Source organism: Equus caballus, chromosome 26 (assembly GCF_041296265.1).
Source record: "Equus caballus isolate H_3958 breed thoroughbred chromosome 26, TB-T2T, whole genome shotgun sequence".
In the NCBI taxonomy this organism is placed as follows: domain Eukaryota; kingdom Metazoa; phylum Chordata; class Mammalia; order Perissodactyla; family Equidae; genus Equus; species Equus caballus.
In genome coordinates this window covers 21945938-21968539 of record NC_091709.1, presented here as the reverse complement: position 1 = coordinate 21968539, position 22602 = coordinate 21945938, and the positions used below count along the sequence as shown (strand labels likewise).

The window sequence follows — 22602 nt, the reverse complement described above, 5'->3', positions numbered from 1 at the left end:
TAAAGATATGAAGTTGCTATGCCCAGACACGGCTCCAAAGACAACACAAGGAGGAAGACAGGGTGGTAGTAACATCCTCCTTTGGGGCCCTTCCCTGCCAGGCTCTGATTCAGTGGCTCTTGGGTGGAGCTTGGGCTTCTCTGTTTTTTCCAAGTCCCTCTCATGAGTCTGATGCTCAGTAAAGATGGGAACTGCTGCTGTGTGCCATCAACTCCAGACCTATGTTGAAAGGACCTGTGTCCTCCTCTGATCCAGCACTCGGGTCCCTTGCTTCTCATAGCTCATGACCCACTGGTCTAAGATGTCATCAGTTCGTCCTTTCATATCCACTCTCTGTCCTTCCCCACCTGCTATCTGCTGCTGACCTGTAGGATGTTGGCCAAAAGCAGATTCACATCCCTCCAGCTCCCTTTGGATTCACCAATGGGGAAGCCCTGGAGGAGACTGGAGGGGGCAGGAGTGTGAGCCCAAGCACTGAACCTCCAGGCTCCTTCCTGAAAACGTAGCCTCACACTGGCTCTGTCTCTGGCTGGAGGCCCAGCTCCTCTTAAGAGCTGACTCAGAATTCTCTTAGTTCTTTCCCTGGCTCCTTGAGGCCTGTAGGTAGTGACAGTGGGACGGTAAGGACCCTGTATTACTGCCTATTGGTTTTTATTGATGCTGTAAATAATTTCCACAGACTTGGTGGCTTGAAACAACTCAGATTTAATATTTTGCAATTCTGGAGGACGAAAGTCCAAAATCAGTCTCACTAGGCTCAATTCAAGGTGTCAGCAGGACTGGTGCCTTCTGGAGTCTCCTTCTGACTCTCCAGAATCTTGATGCCACCTACATCCCTTGACTTGTGGCCCCTTCCTGCATCTTCAAGTCCAGCCACCTTCTGTCCTCTCTGATCTCTGCTACCATTCGTCACCGCTCTCCCTCTATGACCCTGCCGCCTCCCTCTTTCACTTATGAGGCCCCTTGTGATTCCTTTGGGGCCACATGGATAATCCAGGAAAATGTCCATATCCCAAGACCCTTGCCTTAATCACCCCTGCAAAGTCCCCTTTGCCATGGAAGGGGACACACTCACAGGCTCTGGGGATTGGAAGGTGGACATCATTGGGGCCATTATTCTGTCTAGGGCACCATGCACCATGCCTTGATGTTCTCCTGCACCCACACCTTTGTAAATGGTCCTTTTGTACATAAGCCTTCCTCCAGTAACCTATTTCCAGCCTCACCTGATTCCCCGATTCTGTGCACCATCCATGGTACTTTTTTCAAAAGTGGTTTGAGAAGACAAACTCACTAATCATTTAAAAGCCATCTTTGCAAGGTAATGAATATATTATAATGGTCTACTGACAACTGAGAGGTAAGTGAGTGGAAACATTAAAAGTGCAAATGGGTATCTTGGTGGTTTCTATGAACAGAAGCTTTCTGAGATGGCACTTAAATGAAGACAGTATCTCCATAAGTTTATCTAATTTTGCCTATTTCTGTTAAGGTTTTGGTATAATTCAGTTTTCCTTATTGTGTGCATGAACCAAACTAATTTTTTCATTCAATAATCATATTCCGGGGTAAAAGGGCACAAGCGGATGGTGACAGATGGCAATTAAACTTTGGGTGGTGACACGATGTAGTCTTCACAGAAAACAAAATATAAGGATGTACACCTGAAACTTACAAGGTATCATAAATAAATGTGACCTAAATAAAAATATCAATAAATCAATCAGTAATACAACACCATCAAGAAAAGGCTAAACTTGGTGACTAACATTATTTTCCCTATTTTTGTGGGCAATAAAAATCTTCTCTATCTACCCTTGTGGAAAGAGGCTGCAATCTTTACTCATTTGTGGTAACCTTAGTTTCCTAAAGTTACAGGCTTCTCAAACATGGAAACAATATGATAATTAAATAGCACCAATTTTCCTTTGTCTTTCAGGAGAAACAATACATTATTTGTGATTTTAACGCTAAATGTTTTGGTTGTGATATTCATTAAAAGAACCTTTTCCTTACTGATTGGAGATGTGTAATATGGAAGATTTGGGAACATTAACAAGGAAGCAAGTTTTGTGATTATTATTAGTCAATATTAAATTTCTAATAACACATGTAATTCTTTAAACATGTGTTTTACGCTTTTTTAGCATGATTCTTTTTTCTGAGGCTCTATTATCACAGCATTCAGTGGTTAGAAAGCCAGAATTTAACATGACGAATGTTCTGGAAATGCTTCTACAAAACCTGAAAAGAAACTCTGAGAAGAGTGAGTGTGACTCCTGTGTCTATCTCAGCAAAATATGCACATCCTGAAGCAGTTGCTCTGACAGGACCTAGGGTATAAAGAAAAGAAGATGTGTCTTCTTTTCCTTGTGAATATTCGCAACATAAGCTACTAAAGATATTGTATTAAATGGCTTTTCCAGGGAAAAAAAAGTTTAAGGATTTGGTATCATTTAGTTTTCCTTATTGTGCAAGTGACCTTAACTGATTTTTTCATTCAAGAATCCTACTCCAGTCAACTGAGAACCTCCCAGGGTCCAGGGGCTTGTGCTTGGCTGTGCAACCACCGTGCCTTGTTGCTAATTTAACAACCTTGCATGTAGGGGGCTGAATAATCCCCTCTGTGCTGCCCTAAGGATGGCCAGGTCCTAATCCCAGGGACCTGTGTGTACGTTCTGTCAAATGGCAAATAGATGGCAGATGGATGATGAAGGTTATGGACCAGAAGACAGGAAGATTATCCTGGATTCTCTGGGTGGGCCCCGTCTAGTCACGTGAGCCCCTTGAGATAGACAACTTTCTCAGGCTGGAAGCAGAGGAGAGATGCAGCAGACGGAGAGTCAGAGAGATTCCAGAACAAGAAGGATTCGCCCTGACTTTCCCGTCTCTGAGATGTAGGAGCGAGTGCAAGGATCAGAGAGAGGCTCTCGAAGCTCAGGGAGCCCCCAGCTGACAGCCACAAGGAAGCTGTCTCTATAGTTTTGTGTTTTCCAAAACATCCCATAGTTGGAATCATACATACGTTGTCTTTTCAGATTAGTTTGTTTCACATAGGAACATGCAATTCAGTCTCCTCCATGTCTTTTTTTAATTTTTGAGAAGACTTCATTTGGAAGCTTATAAAAACTCAATATGTTATAGCATTTATGATATGTGTATGTTATTTATCTGATTATAATGATATGATATAAACAAAGTAAATGTTTTCACGAAGCCCTGTATAGTTGCTTCCAAACCCACTTTGATTTACCCCGCTGTGCTATAAACATGGCCCCGTTTCTCCAGAGGCCGTGATGTGTACAAGGGTTGAGAAGCACTGCTGTCCACTGTCAGCCCCTGGAGGAATTTCAGAAGGTGTGTCAAGGACGCAAGGGCATCTTTCTGGAGAGATGGTCCAGTTTTCATCTGGTTCTTCCACGTCTTCTCAGGATCTGACAGCGCATTTCTTTTCAGCACTGAAATATATTCCCTCTTGGATCCCGCTTGGATCTGCCACAGTATCAGAATGCAGCCAAGTGCAGAAGACTAGACGTGTCGGTGTTGGCTGCAGCTTTGTGGTAAAAGCACTGAAGGTGAATGATGCGTTTTAGTTATAGGGACAAAGATTAATTTTTACAGGCAAAACCCTTAATGATGATACTACTCTCAAAAATTATAATCCCGAAGCAGCAACACCACCAACCCCAGTGACAACCCAGAGGTCAAATCCTGCCACCACTGCTCCAGCTGTTTCCTCCCCACCAGGAGCTGTGGCTCAATCCCTCACCTCTGTCCCTGCTCTGGCTCCCACTTCTGCTCCTATACCCATCACTCCGGCATTAAGGATGGCATCTTCTGAACCTGCACCTACTAGTGCAACTGAACAAGAGAAACCTGCCCAAAAGCCAGTGGGGACACCAGTGACCACTGGCCCAACCAACTGAGGGCACATGAGGAGATTCTTCCCGGCAAAAACTGTTCGGAAAATGCAACAAGAGCACTTGTGACAGGTTGATCTTATGAGAATATGGTAATGAGATCATATCATGAGCTGATTTCAACAACCCGAACAGAGCAGCAAAGCATCTTTTTTTTACCTTACCAGTTATTTTTAAAAGTTGTATTACTAGTAGATTATTTTTAGAGTAGACTTAGGTTTACAGAAAAAATTGAGCAGGGAGTACAGAGAATTCCCATATCCGCCCACCTCTTTCTCCCTATTATTACCATCTTGCATTGGTGTGGTCTATTTGTTACAATTTATGAACCAATATTGACACATTCAACGTTATGAGCTCAAGTCCTTAGTTTTCATTAGGGTTCCCTCTTATGTCAGATGCTTCTGTGGGTTTTGACCAATGCATAATAGGTATTCACCATTACATTATCACAGGGACTAGTTTCAGTGCCTCAGAATCCTCTGTCCCATCTGTTCATCCTTCCCCTCTCTCCCTCCCTCTGGGAACCACTGATCTTTGTACTGTCTCTAGAGATTTTCTTTTCCAGAATGTCATATATTTGGAATCATACAGCAGGAAGCCGTTTCAAATTGGCTTCTTTCACTTAGTAATATGCTTTTAGGACTCTCCACATCTTTTTGTGGCTTCATAGCTCATTTCTTTTGATTGCTGAATAATATTCCATTGTCTGAATTACCACCGTTTATTTATCCATTCGCCTACTGAAGGACATCTTGGTTGTTTTCGATTTTGTCGATTATAAAGTTGCTATAAACATGCACATGCTGGTTTTTAAGGAGACATAAATTTCCAACTCTTTTGTGTAAATACCAAGTAGTGTGATTTACTTCTTTATGGGAGAAGCTGTAAAATGACACTGCAAAGGGGTTTCAGTGCAGGAGATGTGGAGAACTCTGGCCAATTTTGCAACCTACCACATAGATTCTGACACTATCTTCTAAGGAATTATCCTAACTATAGGGGTAGGGGTACTCAATGCATAAAGATGGTTATAGAAGTAAAATTAGGAAAACAGTATTTCCAACTCTTGAGGAAAATGACCATATAAGTTATGAAAATTTTACTTCATGGAGTAACATGCAGACATTAGAAATATAAGGAATAGATATTTGTGTTGCAAAGTTGAAAAACAACATAGAAACTCATGAAAGTATTAAGATTACAGTCAAATCAAACACTTTGAAAGGAAATATGTTAAAATGTGAAGAGTAAAATGTGTTTGGGGAGCACGACTACAGTTTTTTTAATCAGCTTATTTTTCTAAATTTCATATTTCTCTATATTGAGCACATAAAGCCTCCAGAATATTGGACATAAAGTGATCACATGACAACGCCCCCTCTGCTCTTCTTTCAGAAGATACTTTAAAGATGATACATGAAAAGTAACATCACACCGTTAAGTGAGGGAGGGATGTTTTTGATTTATTTTCCAATTAGGAAGTGACCCTCACGACCTGGAACACCAAGCCCATCGTGAGATTGAAGCAACCAGAGGGAACACAAGTATAGACATAGTGCATTCTGGGTAGAAAGGCAGAGAACTTCAGCAGAGAAGAACCACGATATTCATTGAACACATGAGCAAAACGTCAATGCTATTAGCTGGTAAAGACTTGGTGCTTCAAATTCTACTTTGAGGGAGCGCAGAAGTAGACTAAGAAGTTCTGTCATCAGTAACTAGGGTCTTGAAGCCAAAGCACTCATTCAGCCCAGAACAAATTACACAAATTAGTAGCAGAGAAAGGATCAGAGGGATAGAAAAGTAAGACTTTGGCTACTCCAGTTAAGAATTATAAAGGTATATTGTGAGAATGATATAAAAATTCTTTCTATATGCTTCATAACCTGTTGACTACAATTACATATAAATAGTATATAGAGTCCATAGTCACAGTCACAGTCAACAAGTTAGGAACTTTTGAGGACACAGAGGGTGGGAAATAGCAGAGCTGTAGCTTTGCTATTGTGTGTCCATTACAACGCTTAATTGGACCCTGAGCAAGTCTTTTTTTCTTCCCTAGTCTGCATGTTCTGCACAAATTTAGGACGATGGAGAAGATCGTCTTCCAAAATCTCTTCTAGCATCAAACTTCTGTAATTTGATGATTCTGTGTTGAATGGTGGCTCACTAAACATTGGGTCCTATGGGGACATCTCTTTCACTCCTTGGCTTGCTTAAATTAAGGTCTATGATATGAGGGGTAAGCACCTTTTCCTAGGGATCTTTCTCTCATTCTGAGAAGAGTCGTCAAGTGCTTTTAATAGTTCTAGAAACAGTCAACCACAAACATTAGGCTCCAGGCCAGAACGGAATTAGCCATCACGTTATGTTACCTTTTAGTCAGTCCTCCCTCAGGGTTTTCCCCTTTAGTCCCCAGACCAGACACTGACAGCTCCTACTTCTCAACTGGACAGGTATTTTTTATACATGGCATTGATCTTGATGCTCTCAATTCCAGGTAACCATAGTTATCGTGACAAACTAATCCATCCTAATCCTTGGCCTTTCCAACAGGGTGACATAAGTAATTATGAACGTTAGAATCAGACTGATTTGTGGTAATTTGTTATGGGACGAATAGGAAACTAATACACATAGTACAAAACCGTAATATAGCTGTGGGTTACTGAAGTGCATATAGCCTCTATATTTCTGCCTACATTTTCTGTTCAGGCCTTTGGAATGGACTGGGCCAAATTTTAAATTCACATAGAGCAATATTTTTTCCTGATGCAACGTGTTAGAAAGAGTTGTTTGCATTTTATTACCCTGAACATAATTTTATTTATGGGAAAAAACATGGAAGAGTGACAGAAAAATAATAAAACTTCATAATTCAGAAATACACAAAACAAACTAAAAAATCTTCTCAGGAAATGAAAATAGCTAAGAGCAATCAGACTTAAAATATACATCATGATGGACAAAGGAGATATATAAAATGAAAAAATAAAACAAGCAAACAAGAGAAAAGAACACACTGTTTCCATTTCTGCTTTATGTTTTGATTATATCGTCGTATAATAATTCATTTTTTATCAGATAGACCTTTATAAATAGACATATTTTGTCAGATAGACGGAACATCTTTAGTTGTTTAACTTTTTTAAAGGTTTTTGCATAGCTCACTTGATAAATTATACTATTTCTAAATGAGAATCTGGTCAATTCATTTTTATGCCAGCTGAAATAAACGAGATTGAAATATTGACCTTTTCTCCCTGCAACCATTTTAGTGATTGTTTTATATGTCCCAGGGAAGAATTTTTTGTTTGCTGTGAAATGTTTACTTTAGAAGAACACTAATCATTTAAAGTTTACCAGTTATGTAAAGTACAAGGCACTGAATAGGAAAAAAATCTTAAAATTAATTTGGTAAATTTTAATAATCACTCTAGCTAGCTACATGGGACTTATATGATAGAAGAGAAAAATCATATTTTGATGACATAGTAGAAACAGAACAAAGGCATCTGTAAATAGTTTAAATTCAACTTCTGACCTTTCTGACAAACCATCTAATTCAAAATCCTACACACTTAAGACCACAACTATTTTTCTCATCCAATCCATTTTTTCTACCAATTCTTCTTACAGAGCCTGCCATTAATTGGTATATTTGCCTCCCAAATAGCCTCTGATGTCAGCAGAAACAGCACTGAAATGTTGGATTCCATTTAGTTTTTTAAACATATAGTGCCTTCTTTCTTTTAATAAGCAACCTAAAAAAAGTCAATTCTTAGTTAATATGAGTACACGTATATTGTTAAGATTTGATCATATGATTCAAATTACGCAGTTTACATCTCTTATCTATTTCACAGATCACAGCACAAGTACATTTTCTTCTTCATTTAATCAATTGAAAACTAAAAGTACATGTTGCCCCTTCTACTGGCAAGCCAGATATTATGGTAATCTTTAATAAAAATATTCCTCTGTGTTTTGCAAGAGGCAAAAATTCAACATAGTTTATAGGCGACTAATATAAAATTTTTAAGGTGGAAATTTTAATTTGCAGTCTTCATTGGAATATTGAAATATTGGATTTTATTTAATCTTCTCTAGAAACCAAATCTTCTTACTTTATGTGCGTTTATATCAGGCACAGATGAGGGAAGGAACATGTGAAAGAGAAGGATAAGAACAAAGGCAAGAGGAGGAATCTGATCACTGACAATCTTTGATGCCACATGAAATGAGTGGGACTTTGATTCTGTAGGCATTGGGAAGCTATTAAAGAATTTTAAGTAGAGGAGTAGCGTGACATATTTATATTCTACTAAATTCACTCTGGCAGCAATAAGGATTGTAGAATACAGAAGAATGATCCTTAAAGCAGGGGAAAGAAGTAATGTGAAATATGAGAAAGTTTTAAACTATGGTAGCAGTACGTAGACTAGGCAAGAGGATGACTGATTCATTCTGGGGGTTAAGAGAGAGAAGTAGAGAATCATTCACTCTTTCTGACTTAGTGGCTAGTTAGAACTGCTCATTGGCATAAGAAATACAAAAACTAGAAGTAGTGACAGGGTTGAGAGATGGAGACAAAGAGTTCTACTTCGCAAGGCAGGATTGTATACACCTGTGTGTAGCCAACTGGAAATGTCCTGTAATTTGGAACTTAGTATGGAAGTTGAGGATGGAACATAGATTTCATGATTACGGCTGATTGATGATCCCATGAGAAAGAATGATGTTGGTTAGGATGGTTGTGTAATTGAGAACACGTCCAAGAACAATAGCCTGAATGACACAAATACTTGGAGAGGGGGCAGAAAAAGAGAATCCAACAGAGGAGTCTGAGGAGAAATAGTCAGAGAGGAAAGAAGAGACAGGGCAGAGTGATGGTTAGAAGCCAAGAAAGAAGAAAGGGTGAAGAAGAGAAGAGTGGTCAACACTGTCAGATACAGAAAAATCAGTTATGATAAGGACTTAATAGAATTCACTGAGTCTATTTTCCATGTTTTAATAACATAAAGGCTTCCGATAAATTAAGTATCTTGCCAATGGTTCAGGCAGAAATACTTCTATTTCTATTTCAAAGAATAGTAGACAGCATTTTTGCCCCAATGTTAAACCCATTTTGACTAATCATTATGCTCTTTGTCTCCAGCTTTCTGACAATCTTTAGCAGAAACAGAGATCCTGGACACTCTTTTTAATCTGTACACACACAATATAAACAAGTATAATTGTTTATAAACAAAATATTCACCTTCCACTTATTAGGCATTCACAGAGGAACCAGATCTGCATTACGGTCTTGCTTCTCTAATTAGAGATGCTGATCCGAGTGCCAGCGATGATGAAAGCTACAGGACAACTGTACTGGAGCATTCCCTAGGCTTCCTGTGACTCCTGGAGAGGCACTGCCTTGGAGAGGAAAGCACTCAGCCTTATGTTGGAAGTTAGAAGCAGAAACCCAGCAGTAGGGGCAGTAAGGGAGGATGTGGAGAAGCTGAGCAACCGGTCACCAAGGCCATGGAAGTCAGAAAGAAGAGGAACAGAAATGTCAAGTAGAGAAACCATTGAGCCCCAGGGCAAGCTGGAGAAGGAGCCAGAACGCCTGATCTATGCCTGAGGAGATTCCCTTTCCAGGCAGTAAGGATTCCTATACAAGTCTCACCTTTACTTTTAGATGACCTGAATGAATTTGTTTCTTGCAACCAAACCTTAAAGATAAAAACGACCATGAAAGTTGACAGGCAGAGAAGAGGCTTTTCAGCTCAGGAAAAAAAAAACCAAACCAGTGAACCAGCAAACAAAAAGAATAGGGGAAAGCTGTCTGGAGAAGGTAATATTTGAACTAAGCTTTAAATATACTGATCTGTCTGACAAGTCGCTTGTGCCAAAATGTCTGTCTTTCAGATAGGAGTTCGAGAGCCTTGAGACCAGGCCTATGGTCTCCAATGAACGGTGGATCACATTTATGAGCTCGATAAATATTTCCATGTTGAATAAAGACTGTGGAAGCATGAGAAATTGTCGCAAGAAGCTCACTTCACAGCAGCTCAATATAAAAAGACGTGGTTCGGTTATAAAGACAATTTAAGAAACTGCTAACAAAGATGTTTCCTCATATTCCTTCAGTTCTGAAGTTAACATGCCATTTTCACATAAGAAATGTCCTGACACCTATCTGAATGTTGTTGTGACCAAAATTTTATTCCACTGAAGACAGGAAGAATAAAAATGTCCCCCGAATCTTTTGAAATATGCATTTTATTAATGCTGTATCCTGGTATCCCAACGTTTTAAAACCAACCAACACTTAAAGTCAATTTAATTTTTTTAATTCCATGTTACTTGTAAGCTCCTGTTCAACTAGTAGAAAGATTTGCAAAGCAAAACACTTATAATGGAAATATTTAGAGTTGCTGGTTGGTAATGGTGTTACTATTGAAAACACTAAGAATGTCTCACAAAGGATTCTAAATATATTGCATCACATTCAATAAGCTAAAGTATTTTATTCTTACTCATGATTCCTTGGCCAACAACCTCATCCCCAAATATCATGGCGTAGGGGAAAAGTGGGGTTGCCTTAATTTAGATTTGATTTATGCGCTTATCATCAGGAACAGATAAACCTGCATAATACACAGCATATGTTGGCCTTAACCAAGCATGTGGATTCTGTTATATGAAAAGCAAATGTTCAAGCAACAAAATTAATATTAATGTGTTTTGCAAAATCAAAGTCAAGAGCTACTTTTGGAGGAGCTGAATAACCACAGACCCTACCGTAGGCTAAATCCCCTTTATTTCACACATTAAAAGAGACCCGGTGGTCTCCAGGACTGAAGCCCACAGGTCTAACACCCAAAACTAAGCTTTTTATTCTTCACATAGAAGGTTTATTTGTGAGAAAGAGAAGTTTTATAAAAACTGCAATTACAGTCTTTGACAAGAAAAATGGAATTATGTAGATGATAACTGCCATGTTGCAAAATTCCTCCGGGCCACATTCAGTTACTCTGTATTCTAGTGGCTTCGCTTCATTTTGGAATTCTCAACTGCAAAGATCATAATAAGCTAGGAAACCAATTCCCTTTCAAGGACAAGGGACAGGGCAATCAACTTCAATTTTGCCCAAACCTTTGCTACTAGAGACCTATTTGTGATCCTTAAAATTCCTACAAATTAAAAATGAAGGTTTAAAAATTATTCAGTAGCTATCCCAAGAGGGTGGTTTTCCTGAAATTCCATATTGTGATCTCACTTTTGATCTCTGGAGTCACATTTATTCATACACTCCTACATCATATATACACTTTTCCATATTTACTGACCCTCTACCTGGGTCCGTCTTTCTGCATCTCTTTCCATCCACCATGACAAAGGACAGTTGTCAAGGGCTCCATTCTCCCCACTGATGGAACATAGAAATGCTTTTTTACTTTTTATTGTACAACTCCTTCCGACAATAGGCTTACAGCCAAATGCATAGAACGAAGTGTTCCATTGTCAATAGTTCTCTGAAACAGTCAGAAATAAATCTGTCCATTTAATATTAATGTGTACTCATATCTTTAAAAGATCAGAAGGAAGTGCCATGGAATTCTGTCATTTGATCTAGCAGAGAGGTTTCAAATATATCCTGTGGCTTTCTCCATCATTAAACCACACAAACAAATCCTCTGTCTCAGAGATTCGAAGTTCTGTATCTCTGACCTCATGTAAGCACAAAGGGTAGACAAGAAGTAAACTGAGAAACTGCGGAAAAGTTCCTGTGCTTAGTTATTTACAAAGAAACCAAAAAGAGGCCACTAGCCTAAAAGGCATTGTTTTTTATCACTCCGTAATACTGAACGATTCTTCTAAGATCATCTGCTCAAGATTTTAAAAACCTGAAACACGGTCTACGGCTGAGGTCCTAAGCAAAAGTCCTGCTATTGATAATGATGCCATTCGCTTCTTAAAATAATTTAGTTTTCTCAAATAAAAAAAAAATGTGCATCCTACAAAATAATTCATAGAAATAAAGAAAAGTGTGGGGAAATAAAGATAGCCTGTGATTCTTGACCCAGATATAGCTGTTGTTAATTGTTTATTTATATACTTTTATAATATGTATGTATTCTTGCATATGTGTTATTAAAAGATAAAGGTGTATTAAAATTTTTGAGTTTACTTGAGCAAAAAGTGATTCAAATTGGGCAGCGTCCAATCTAGCAGCTGGAAAGGAGCTCCAAGGATCTGTACAAAATGAAAGACTTTTATAGACAGAAGAGAGCAGGAAGAAGGAAATTATATTGGCAAAAAAGCAAGTTGGTCATTGCAAAGCTGCTTTCCTTTAGGGGATGTCAGGGGTCCATCAGGCAGATTACCCAACTAGTGCTGATCAAGCGAGTCCTGATTGACAGGGTTTAAGATTCCATTTCTAGGAGAGCCAAGACTATAGTTAGGCCTTGGTTCGGTGATGTGAGCTCAGCACAAGTGACTCCATTTTGGGCCTGCTGTGTGTGTGTATTACAGAAAGAGGATCATATAGTTGCACAACCAGTTTTTTACACTTGTCAACAGATAGATCATGAGACTCTTTCACCACTAAGTGCATTTGTACATCACTTTTAATGACTATACACTATTCCTTTGTATGCCTGCTGCACAATTTTTAAACTGACAATTAGAACATTTCCAATTTTTCCCTATTGAAGACAATGTCTTGATGACTATAACTGAAAATACATCTTGGTACACAAGTGTCATTATTTCCTTGGGATACATTTTTAAAGAAATGAAATCGCTGAGTCAAACAGCAAGTCTATTTTAAAATCCAAACTGCATTGTCCAACTGCCTTCCAACCAACAGTAGAGGGATGTGCTCCTTGCTCCAGCTCCCACTCGTTTTTCATAGAGGCAGCAAACATTCATTACATGTTTCCTATGTCCTGGAGCATGTACTAGGTGCAAGATAAGGAGACATGGAAGGAATAAAATAGGGTCCCAGCCAATTCCTCCCAGAGCTCATAGTTGAGTAATAGGATATGCGCATAATTTAAATGCAATGTTATAAATGACAGAGTTTGAGCAATATGTGCATAGTTGATTAAGGAGCATAAATAATATTCATTAAACGTGTGTTAGGTGCTTTCACACGTGTTACCTCATTTTCCGCTAGAAATATCATAAGAGATGGGTCTTATTATCTTCATTCTATATAGGAAAAATCCAAGATCCAGAGAATTCAAGTAATTTTTACCAGCCTGGCTGCTCTGGTCTCAGCTCCATAACCCTCTAGCGTGATCTCGGACACGTGAACTTCTCTAAGACTCAGTTTCTTCATCAGTAACATGAGGATAAAATGAACTTCAGAATTGTGATAAGGACTGAATTAAATGGGAATTCTTGTAAAGCATTTATCTCAGCGCGCAGCACACTGCAAACACTCGATAGACGTTATTACACTAATACCACCACTGCCTCTACTAATACCCCCACCACAAACAGAGAGAAAGCACACCCTGCTCACAATCCATTTCACAATCAGAAAGATTTCTTCAATGTTCAACCTAAATCTCCTCAGCGCCCTTCAGTGACATCTGGCAACATAAACTTGTCTTCCATAAACTAAGTAATTGAAACGTCTCTAATGTTTTCTTCCCGTGTATTATTTACTGATTCTTTAGTTATTTTTATGAATACTCTGCTGTGTTTTAAAGATGTACCACAACCCTGCACTTGGTTTTAAGCATCTAAAAAAATTATCAATTGAATTCCCAAAGCAATCTAAAATACATTTTTCAAAATGTCTCAGCAGCGTGAACGGTTAGCTCACATGATTATCTAAGAGCAGGAAGAACACATTGCAGGGAGTCAAGTATCTTACGGAGGTAAGAAAACATCTTTTAGCTACTTCAATTTTAGCATTCCTCACTCACTTAAATATATCCAAACTCCTAAGTGACATATTCTGAGCCTCTCAAGTAATCTATTAAACCAGGTCATTTTTTCCATTAATTGTTTCAGAAATGACTTCTAGTTCAAGGAACAGTGGCATTTGGTTCACTTGTTTTAATTCTGATAGTGTTTCTAAATGAAAATAAACATGTTGTTTTTGCTTATTTTTGTTAGTTGAGTGGAAAGATTTGGTTGTGAGAGAGAGAGAAGTTTTAATTTGTATTTATGCTTTCAGTATTCAGGTTCATCAGTTAACAGGCTCTATTTGGGGTTTGGAGCACGGATAAAATAGCCCTCAAAGGGAAACTATCTCGAGTATCTTAAAAATATAGAGATGCTCCTGGGGCTGGCCCCGTGGCCGAGTGGTTGGGTCTGTGCGCTCCGCTGCATTCGGCCCAGTGTTTCATTGGTTCGAATCCTGGGCACGGACATGGCACTGCTCATCAAACCACGCTGAGGCAGCGTCCCACATGCCACAACTAGAAGGACCCACAACGAAGAATATATAACTATGTACCGGGGGGGCTTTGGGGGGAAAAAGGAAAAAATAAAACCTTTAAAAAAAAAAATAGAGAGATGCTCCTCACTAAACACACAAAGATGCAGAGAAATTAGATAAGCTCAGGTGATTTCCACAGAGTGTTTTTTTTTTAGCAGACTCACTAATTGTCATTATCTGTTGTTTTAATTTCAAGTTTTAGGGTAAAAATGTTGAAGGAATATTTGTCCCAAATTCCACTATATTTCGCTTTTGCTTTCAATACTTAAAGACTGTGGATCACTAAGCCTTTATTACTCTAACAAAGAAATTCATTTAAATCATCTCAACAAAATAGTTATTCTTAATGAAATATCATTACATCGAGAATTTGGGGCATGCCAGGAAAAGGAAAGAAACATCCCACCTCACAAGAAAATACATTCAAATGACTTGCAATTAATGTAATTCATGGAATAAAAAATAATATTGTTGGTCTATTACAATAATCATTATTAGCATGGATATTGGGATTATAAAGCCATTTATGAATTCAGATTGAAAAGCAGCAATACAAACCTACTCCTACAAATGAATGATAATCACTTTCCTTTTTACCACATAAAGTACACTTTAGAAGGCCTCTCTGGCCAGAAAAGTACCATATAATCCAATTGTAGTAGACATCCTTTTCCTAGAAATGAAACATCAACCTTGCAAATACAGTATCAATAAATTCGCCATTGCATGGAGTTTGAAGGCCAGAGAGCTCCAGCTGGATGAAAAAAAAAAGATTTATTTTCTCTAAGTGTCATATAGTCCTTCATTGACTTCAAAGTAAGACCCATTTTCAGTCCTCTAAGACGTAAAATGCAGTACTCACGTCAAGTGGATTTTCTAGTGGGTTATTTATTTCCATCTGTCTTATATTTGTGGGCAGGTCGAGTACAAGATCTGAGTCTGCTTGAGAGAGAGATGAAAGATAGACTACTCAAGAAGGAGCTGAGTTTAAACAAGAAAATAAGACTCAACATTAGCAAATTAAACGGAAAAGCCTGGGGAATATCTATTATTCAGGCAATTTCATGTGCTAATTTTATTTTGCAAATATGTAAATTTGACATTCTTCACATTGTCATATATGACACAGTTAGAAATGATAATTTATGTAAACAAAAATATGTCTGTGTGTGCATTTCCTAAGAAACACAGTTCAGTTTCATCTGTTGAATCTTTCTTTGTTCCTATAAAACTAAGTTTCAGTTTCCCAAGTTCTCCTTCAGTGAACACTCTCCGTTTTTAGCACTGTCATTAACCTTTCCTATGAAACCCCATCCTTCATTAAAGTTTGTACCAATAATTAAGCAGAAAAATAAATATTCTGGTGTAGTCATACGTTGCATAGAAGTCCTTGACTCATCATCGCACATTAAAACTGCACTCATTTCATGTTGGTGTTAACTGCAGATTCATGTCCTTTGAAACTTTTAAATAAGAGAATGGTTTATTTCCTTAACGTAAACACTGCTGTTGTTCAGATTCTTGTAAAATATTTAACAAGTTACTGTGGTGTCCCTAGGTAAAAATCTATTAACTTCGAAAATGAGCCCAGCCTCATTAAGTCAGGGGCTATGTAGCTTTCCACCTGTCCATAATTATAGATGAAGCCAGGATCTTGTACTAAAAAGAAAATACACACAGTATTAATCAGTCTTTTGGGGTGGTTAAAATGTTAAAAATGGGATGTGTTTTGAATCAGATAATTTACCTCTCGTGATTTAGGAGCAATTGTTTGGGGCATGAAATACAGATTTAGGGCGTCAGAATTTGCTGAACAGAAGCTTTTAGCTCTCTCTTCGTTTGAACCTATGTTAAGCTGTCTTTATTCTGGATAGATTTTGGTTTCTTATTTAAGTGGTCTACACCAATGTTTACTGCAAAAAATTCCACGGAAGCTTTTCAAAATAGAAAACTTTTTATAAGGTTGATTAAAAAAAATTAACTCCAAATCTCAAAGGTTTAGCACAACGAAAGTTCTCTTCTTGCACAAAATAAATGTCTGACTTGGGTTATCAGAGGTTTCTTCTCTATACGGGGTTTTGGGGACCTGGGCTGATGGAGACCTCACTATCTTGTGATGCCTCATTGTTGCCATGGCAAGGGAGGAGAAAGCTTAGAGAACTCATAGCTGCTCTGAAGAGACGCAGAGTTCACAGTCCATTGGCAACTTACATCCCCAACATAAACTCAAGGGATGTTAGGAGAGTTGGAAGCAAAGGAAAAAGAATCAATTATGGTGAAGATTAGTAATCTCTATCACTTTCTATTCCATCAATATTCAGTTCCCTCTTCTTCCACACATAACACATACTCCCCCAGTCACATGGAGACGGCCCGAAGCCCACCAGTCAGGGCCTGAATCTCAATGTCCACCGTATCTAGGTGAGGTTCAATAGTCCTTAACCAAACTCAGGTATGGCTTCTCTTGGTCTCAAGACCTATGAATTTAAAAGCCAAATTTCCTGCCCCTACACACACACACACACACTCTCAATAAACGAAGGTGTGACCGGGCCAGGATAATTACAATTATATACTCACTTTTAGAAGGACAAATGGGACAGAATCAGCAGCCCATATAATTCTAAAGTCCTGCTGAGCACACCCGGTGATGGCTCCCTACCTGCGTGTGGCTTCAGTCCCCTCCCAGGATGGTTCTTTCCTTTTCCATTCTCTTCTTTGTACCTCTTGCTAATTAGTCTCCTCAGGGCTGCACAGCTTCCTCAGGCTCCTTCTTGCTCATAGAAGGTTGTGCGCACAAAGGCCATTTTCAGCTTCATACAGTCAAAGGCCCCTTTGGTCCAGGCTTGTGGTTTCTTTGGCAGTACATTTCTCTCAAGTACTTAAGAGCCTTCTTCTCTGTTTCCAGTCAGTTCCACGTGCCAGTAACCACACCCACCCTTTTCAATACCTACCTCTCAAGTTTCCAGCAGCTCTTTGTTTTCTCAACCCCTGTCCTTTTCACTCAGTTTGATGGGCACCACCTGAAGCTTATCTGGAAGAACAGGTGCGAAGACCTCACTTTTCGAACTTTTTCTGTCTTAATTACTGTCAACTGAAATGTTTTGTTGACTGTTGCTTAAAGCCTCTGTAAGATTTCTTTATTTATAGTTTGGGTCTAGAAGCAGTTGGCTTTTCCAATAGTGTAGGCATCCACATTTCTAGATCATCTCTATTTCTTCTCATTTTTGCTTGTGAACCAGCCAATTCTTCCCCAAATTCATCTATATTTTTTTAATACCTTGCCAAGCATAGCCAATGCAGTCCGCCCACGACTGTGGCTCTGTTTTCTCCCTTTTACTCAGGAACTAATGGTAAGCTAGGTGTATGATCCTCCTTCCGAATTCTGACATTCAGTGGTTTCATCAAATGTTTTACTACCACATAACATACATTTTCTTTTTTCTTCCTGATCTCCTCCAGGATCATTTTTCTCACTGCCTGTCCATGGTCTTTCAAGTAGATAACAAGTATTTTATTATAGCAGAGCTCTCATTTCCAAAACTAATTTCTGTGTTAGTCAGAATAGATGAGGTTATACTGTAGTAACAAATTAGCCACAGAATCTAAGTGGCTTATCATAACACAGATTTATTTCTCGTTCACATGAATTGTGTAAGTTATGAAGGAACTCTCCTCCATATAGTCACTCAGGGAACTAGGCTATTGGCCCCACTGTCTTCAACCTTGCCATCTCTACCTGTGGCTCCTAAGATTGCCATGTCAAGAGGAACTTGTAATCACACTTCAATGCCTCAGACTTGAGGCAACACATGTCACTTCCTCTTACAGCCTGAGTCCACATGGTTAACTACCATATGCCCTACTGTAATGGCAAGGGAGATTGGAAAATCTTTACACATGCCTATGAAGGAAAAGAAAATTGAATATTGTGGGGACTAGTTATTTCTGTCTCCCTGTATTTTTAAAGTTCAGATAAACATGGAAACATAGATAAGCCACAGTAACATTATTTGGTCACCATGATGGAGAAACATTTGTCAAATGAAGAATTGGATTGTATCATAAGTATGAATGGCGAGCAGGAGTTTGACCCATTTCTTCAATTATGAAAACAGCTAATGACTAATAAGATATAAAGGAAAGCTACATACAATCTAATTGGCTCCTAATTAAAAAAAAACTCCCTCATAACTGATGATACCACAGTATCATCCAGTATCACAGAAAAACAGATTATTAAACAAAGAAAAGTCACTAGCAGGAAATAGTAAGAAGAGGGGCAGGAAAAATGGAGGAAAAAAGCTGAGTACAAAGGGGAAAGGCAAGTGAAGCCACATAAAAATACTCAGGAAAGATTTAAAATGTTATAAAACAGAAGGTATCATTTTAATAAAGGTCAGTTAAGAGTCCATATAAGGCATTGCCTTACAGCTTCAAAGCTTTATCATAACTAGGATATCAAGGTTCAACTCAAATAGAAGCATCCTAAATGATTCTCAGAAATGGGTATTCTTTAACATCTAGGTCAAGAATGAGGGTTATAAGCATTTTGGTGAGAAATTGATGACCCAGATAATAAACTGGCCCCTCCATTATTCACAGTAAAACGATGGTGGCAGCCGTTCTAGGTTAACGACCGCTATATTCATCATTCCAGCGCCCCAGGTTCGGGGGTTTGAAAAGAGGGAATAAGAATCCCTTAGAGAGGGAAATCATCAGGGCCTGATCAGGTGAGGAAAGCACTTCAAATAAAATATTTGTAAGAAATATTTCAAACAAGAGTTAAAATCCTCAATACATAAATAGCGCCTTCAAATTGATAAAAGCATTTTTTAAAAACCAGCTCTCTAAAACACCAGTAGCAACCCATAAACTCTTTCTATAGAGAATCAGAGTAAATATTTTAGACCTGGATGGCCACACAATTTCTGTCATAACAACTCAGCCCTCCTGTTGTAGCAAGAAAAAACCATAGACAATGTGATACATAAGTGAACGGGCATGGTTGTGTCTCAATAAAACTTTATTTACAAAAATAGGTAGCAGGCTGAATTGGTTTGCAGCCCATAGTTTGCCAACTTGTGCTATAATAAATAAAAGGGCAAAGAATTGTAACAAAAATTTTAAAATAAATTGGTCCAAAAAGGAGAAGAAAACAATGTTTAACCATGCTAGTAATCAAAGAAATGCAAAGGAAAACAATGAAATTCTATTTTTCCCTACAACATTATGAAATAAACATCATGATACATGACTAGAGGAAGGGAGAGCATATTGACATAAACTTCACAAATTTTCTTAAGGTCTAATGCATATATGTGTTTGTGTGTCTATACGGACATATATCTTTGTGCTTATAGATAGATATATAAAACCACAGATTTAGAATTAGGAGTTCTTACCAAGGATGTGTCGTGTTTGGTTTGAATTTTAAAACTCTAGTTAGTCCAAAAGCTATTTACAGATGAATCAGGAATGAGACAAGGCTTCTTGATGGCCATAATAAAGGTTTTAATGATATATATGCACTGCCCTAGCCCCATAGTTTACCTGGAGAACAAGAAAAGGTAAGAAGTGGGGAAAGTTGTATAACCTCTCTCTTGGTTCTAGGATTTCTTAACATTGGCAACATGAGGTCTCCTACTCAATCTCCTCCTCCTTACCTTCCTTCATCCCATGGATTGAGCGGCTTTCTGGAGAAATCATATTAACCAATAGCTAGAAGCATGTACTTCTAGCCTTAAGACTGTTGACCCTGTATGAGCGGTCCTAATATCCCTATCTGTCCGTGGGTCCAACGATTTTTGCATAAAAATATTTCCCTACTGCCTTTGAACTGTAAGTATAATAATCACAAAGCTTTGTGGGTATTAAAAAAAAAAAACAAAGATTCCACTAAGAAATAAAATGTTTCCAATACCCTCTCCACTTTTGTAAATAAGCTGACACAGATATATGACGAGGCTCATACCTAACAAATCCTTTGCTTTTCCTTTTTGTAATTATCTTTTTTCTTCCCTGATCACACAAGTAACTATGGATCACTGGCAAATGCCACAAAGAAAAAATTAAGAAGAAGCAGTCGCCCACAATGCCAGTACTTAGAGATAACTACGGTTGGTATTGTGAAGTATGTCCTCCCAGATTTTCATATTCGTATATATGTGTGTAAACCAAACTAGGACCTGGTAAACAATTTTTTAATTTGCTCCATTTTACTTAAAACAACATAAACAATTTTAATGTACATGAATAAAAATGAGCCCCTTCACTTTTAACCACATTGCATTTCACTGGAAGTACGCACCGTAATTATTTATGCAATCTACTGCTGATGGACATTTAGGCTGCAAAATTATTTTCATTATTATACATTCTAACGTGAACATTTCAGTACACATATTTGAGTGAGTTTGCTCTATTATTTCTCTTAGGGAAGTTCCCAGAAATGCAATTTTCCATGTTGAAGAGTATCTAAATTTAATATTTTGAATTCTATTAATAAATAACCCTCTAGAAAAGTTGTAACAATTTGCTCTCTCTCTCTAAGTGTCCAATATGAGTATGTTTAAATAAATTATGGTATTTCCGCAGACTGAAATAATGTGTTGCAAAAATCGACGACATGGCAAACTATTTATAGGACGATATTGAGTAAAACAAGATACAGGACATATTAAAGCATACAATTGATGTGGTATATTACCATATAAATTATAATATATATATACAGAGAGAGGAATATATATATGTGTGTGTGTATATATATATATATATATATATATGACAAGAAGTGCCATAACCAAGGGAGAAAATTTTTTAATTTCTTTCATGCTCTTCTATATTTGTTAAATTTCCTAGAATTTGTGCATGTTTTACTTGCAATCTGGAAAACAGTATGTTAAGAAAATACTGGAAATCACAAAATTGACGAAAGAAGTCTTTACATATTTGTAGTTCACCTGATTTTAGACATACAGTTATAACACAGAAAAGCCATAATGTGCTCCCGTCTAGAATGTTTAGACATGCTGGACTGAAATACTTTTGCCCAACAAGGAACTTGTTTTAACTCATGAAAAGTCTTCATGCCCAAGAGCAAGCAGGAGAAAACCTTTCTCTTCTCCACTGAGAAACCAGTAAGAGCAAAACTGTGAGCCCTTGCAAACGGAGAGGAAAGACTCATAGAACGAGCTCAAAGTCCCTGGCTGCAGGCATTTTGGAAAGCATTCTGGAGGGGAACAAACCATTAACAAAGACTCAGTACTTACAGTGACTTTTGAGCAATTCCAGATGTAGACACGGAAACTTTTCCACAAATAATAAGGAAGGGTCGGCTACAAGAAGGGACAGTCAGAACAGGCTTGCAGGCGGCTAGAATTACATGGGACACAGAAAAGAGACTCGCAGAAATGAAACGACGCAAAAAGAATCCTGATTCTTGAGCAAACATAACCAGCGACTGACTCTCTTACAAGGGTTTTTACCAATTCCTTAGTAAGGAGGAAATACACACTATTTTATGTTTCCTGGATATGATTATGGTTTTATTGGTCTTTGAGATGTACTTATTCCCCATCCTATTATGATGCTAAGGTTTCATACAGAGTAACATTTAATCCTCACATAAACCCAACTTGGTAGAGGCTATGATTCACGTTTTAATTAGAAAAGTGAGACCCAGAAACTCTTAGGGAGCTTGGCCAAGATCATGCATCTAGAACAGGGATCAGCCAACTTTTTCTTATAGGGCCAGAGAGTAAACATTGGACTTGCCCATCATAAGGTCTCGGTCACAATTACTCAACTCTGCTGTGTAACGCAAAAGCACGTACAGGCAATACTTAAATGAGTGAATATGATTGTGTTACCCAGAAGGGGAGGGTGGGTCCACTGGCTGTGGTTTGCCAGCCTCTGATCTAGAAAGTGGTAAAGCAAGATTCAAACTCAAGTCTATGCCTTCAATAACTAAACTGCCATAAAATAAGAGAGAATAAAATAAATGTGGTTCTTCTTCCATAGTGTGGGCTGGCTCGTTCTCAATATTCTTTTGCCTCTCTCACAGTCCTGCTCTAAAGAAACTGATCCATTAATGTGAATTGTCACTTATTACCGTTTTTGGGCAAAAAAATTTGGATGCCCAGAGAGCATAAACAAGGTATACAGATAAGATAAGCTGGATACATGAAACATACGATTTCAGGGATAACATTAGATATGCGTTGCAAT

At 38.1% G+C, this 22602-nt stretch overlaps 2 long non-coding RNA genes across 2 annotated transcripts; both read right to left on the bottom strand.

The window, feature by feature from the left end:
- Positions 1–685: 685 nt before the first annotated feature.
- Positions 686–21791, bottom strand: LOC138920932 (uncharacterized). Its single transcript, XR_011432985.1, has 2 exons — positions 21645–21791; positions 686–3569 (listed from the first exon to the last, which is right to left on the bottom strand). It is a non-coding gene; the product is annotated as an uncharacterized lncRNA (long non-coding RNA).
- Positions 15007–17163, bottom strand: LOC138920931 (uncharacterized). Its single transcript, XR_011432984.1, has 3 exons — positions 17033–17163; positions 15233–15309; positions 15007–15124 (listed from the first exon to the last, which is right to left on the bottom strand). It is a non-coding gene; the product is annotated as an uncharacterized lncRNA (long non-coding RNA).
- Positions 21792–22602: the final 811 nt, after the last annotated feature.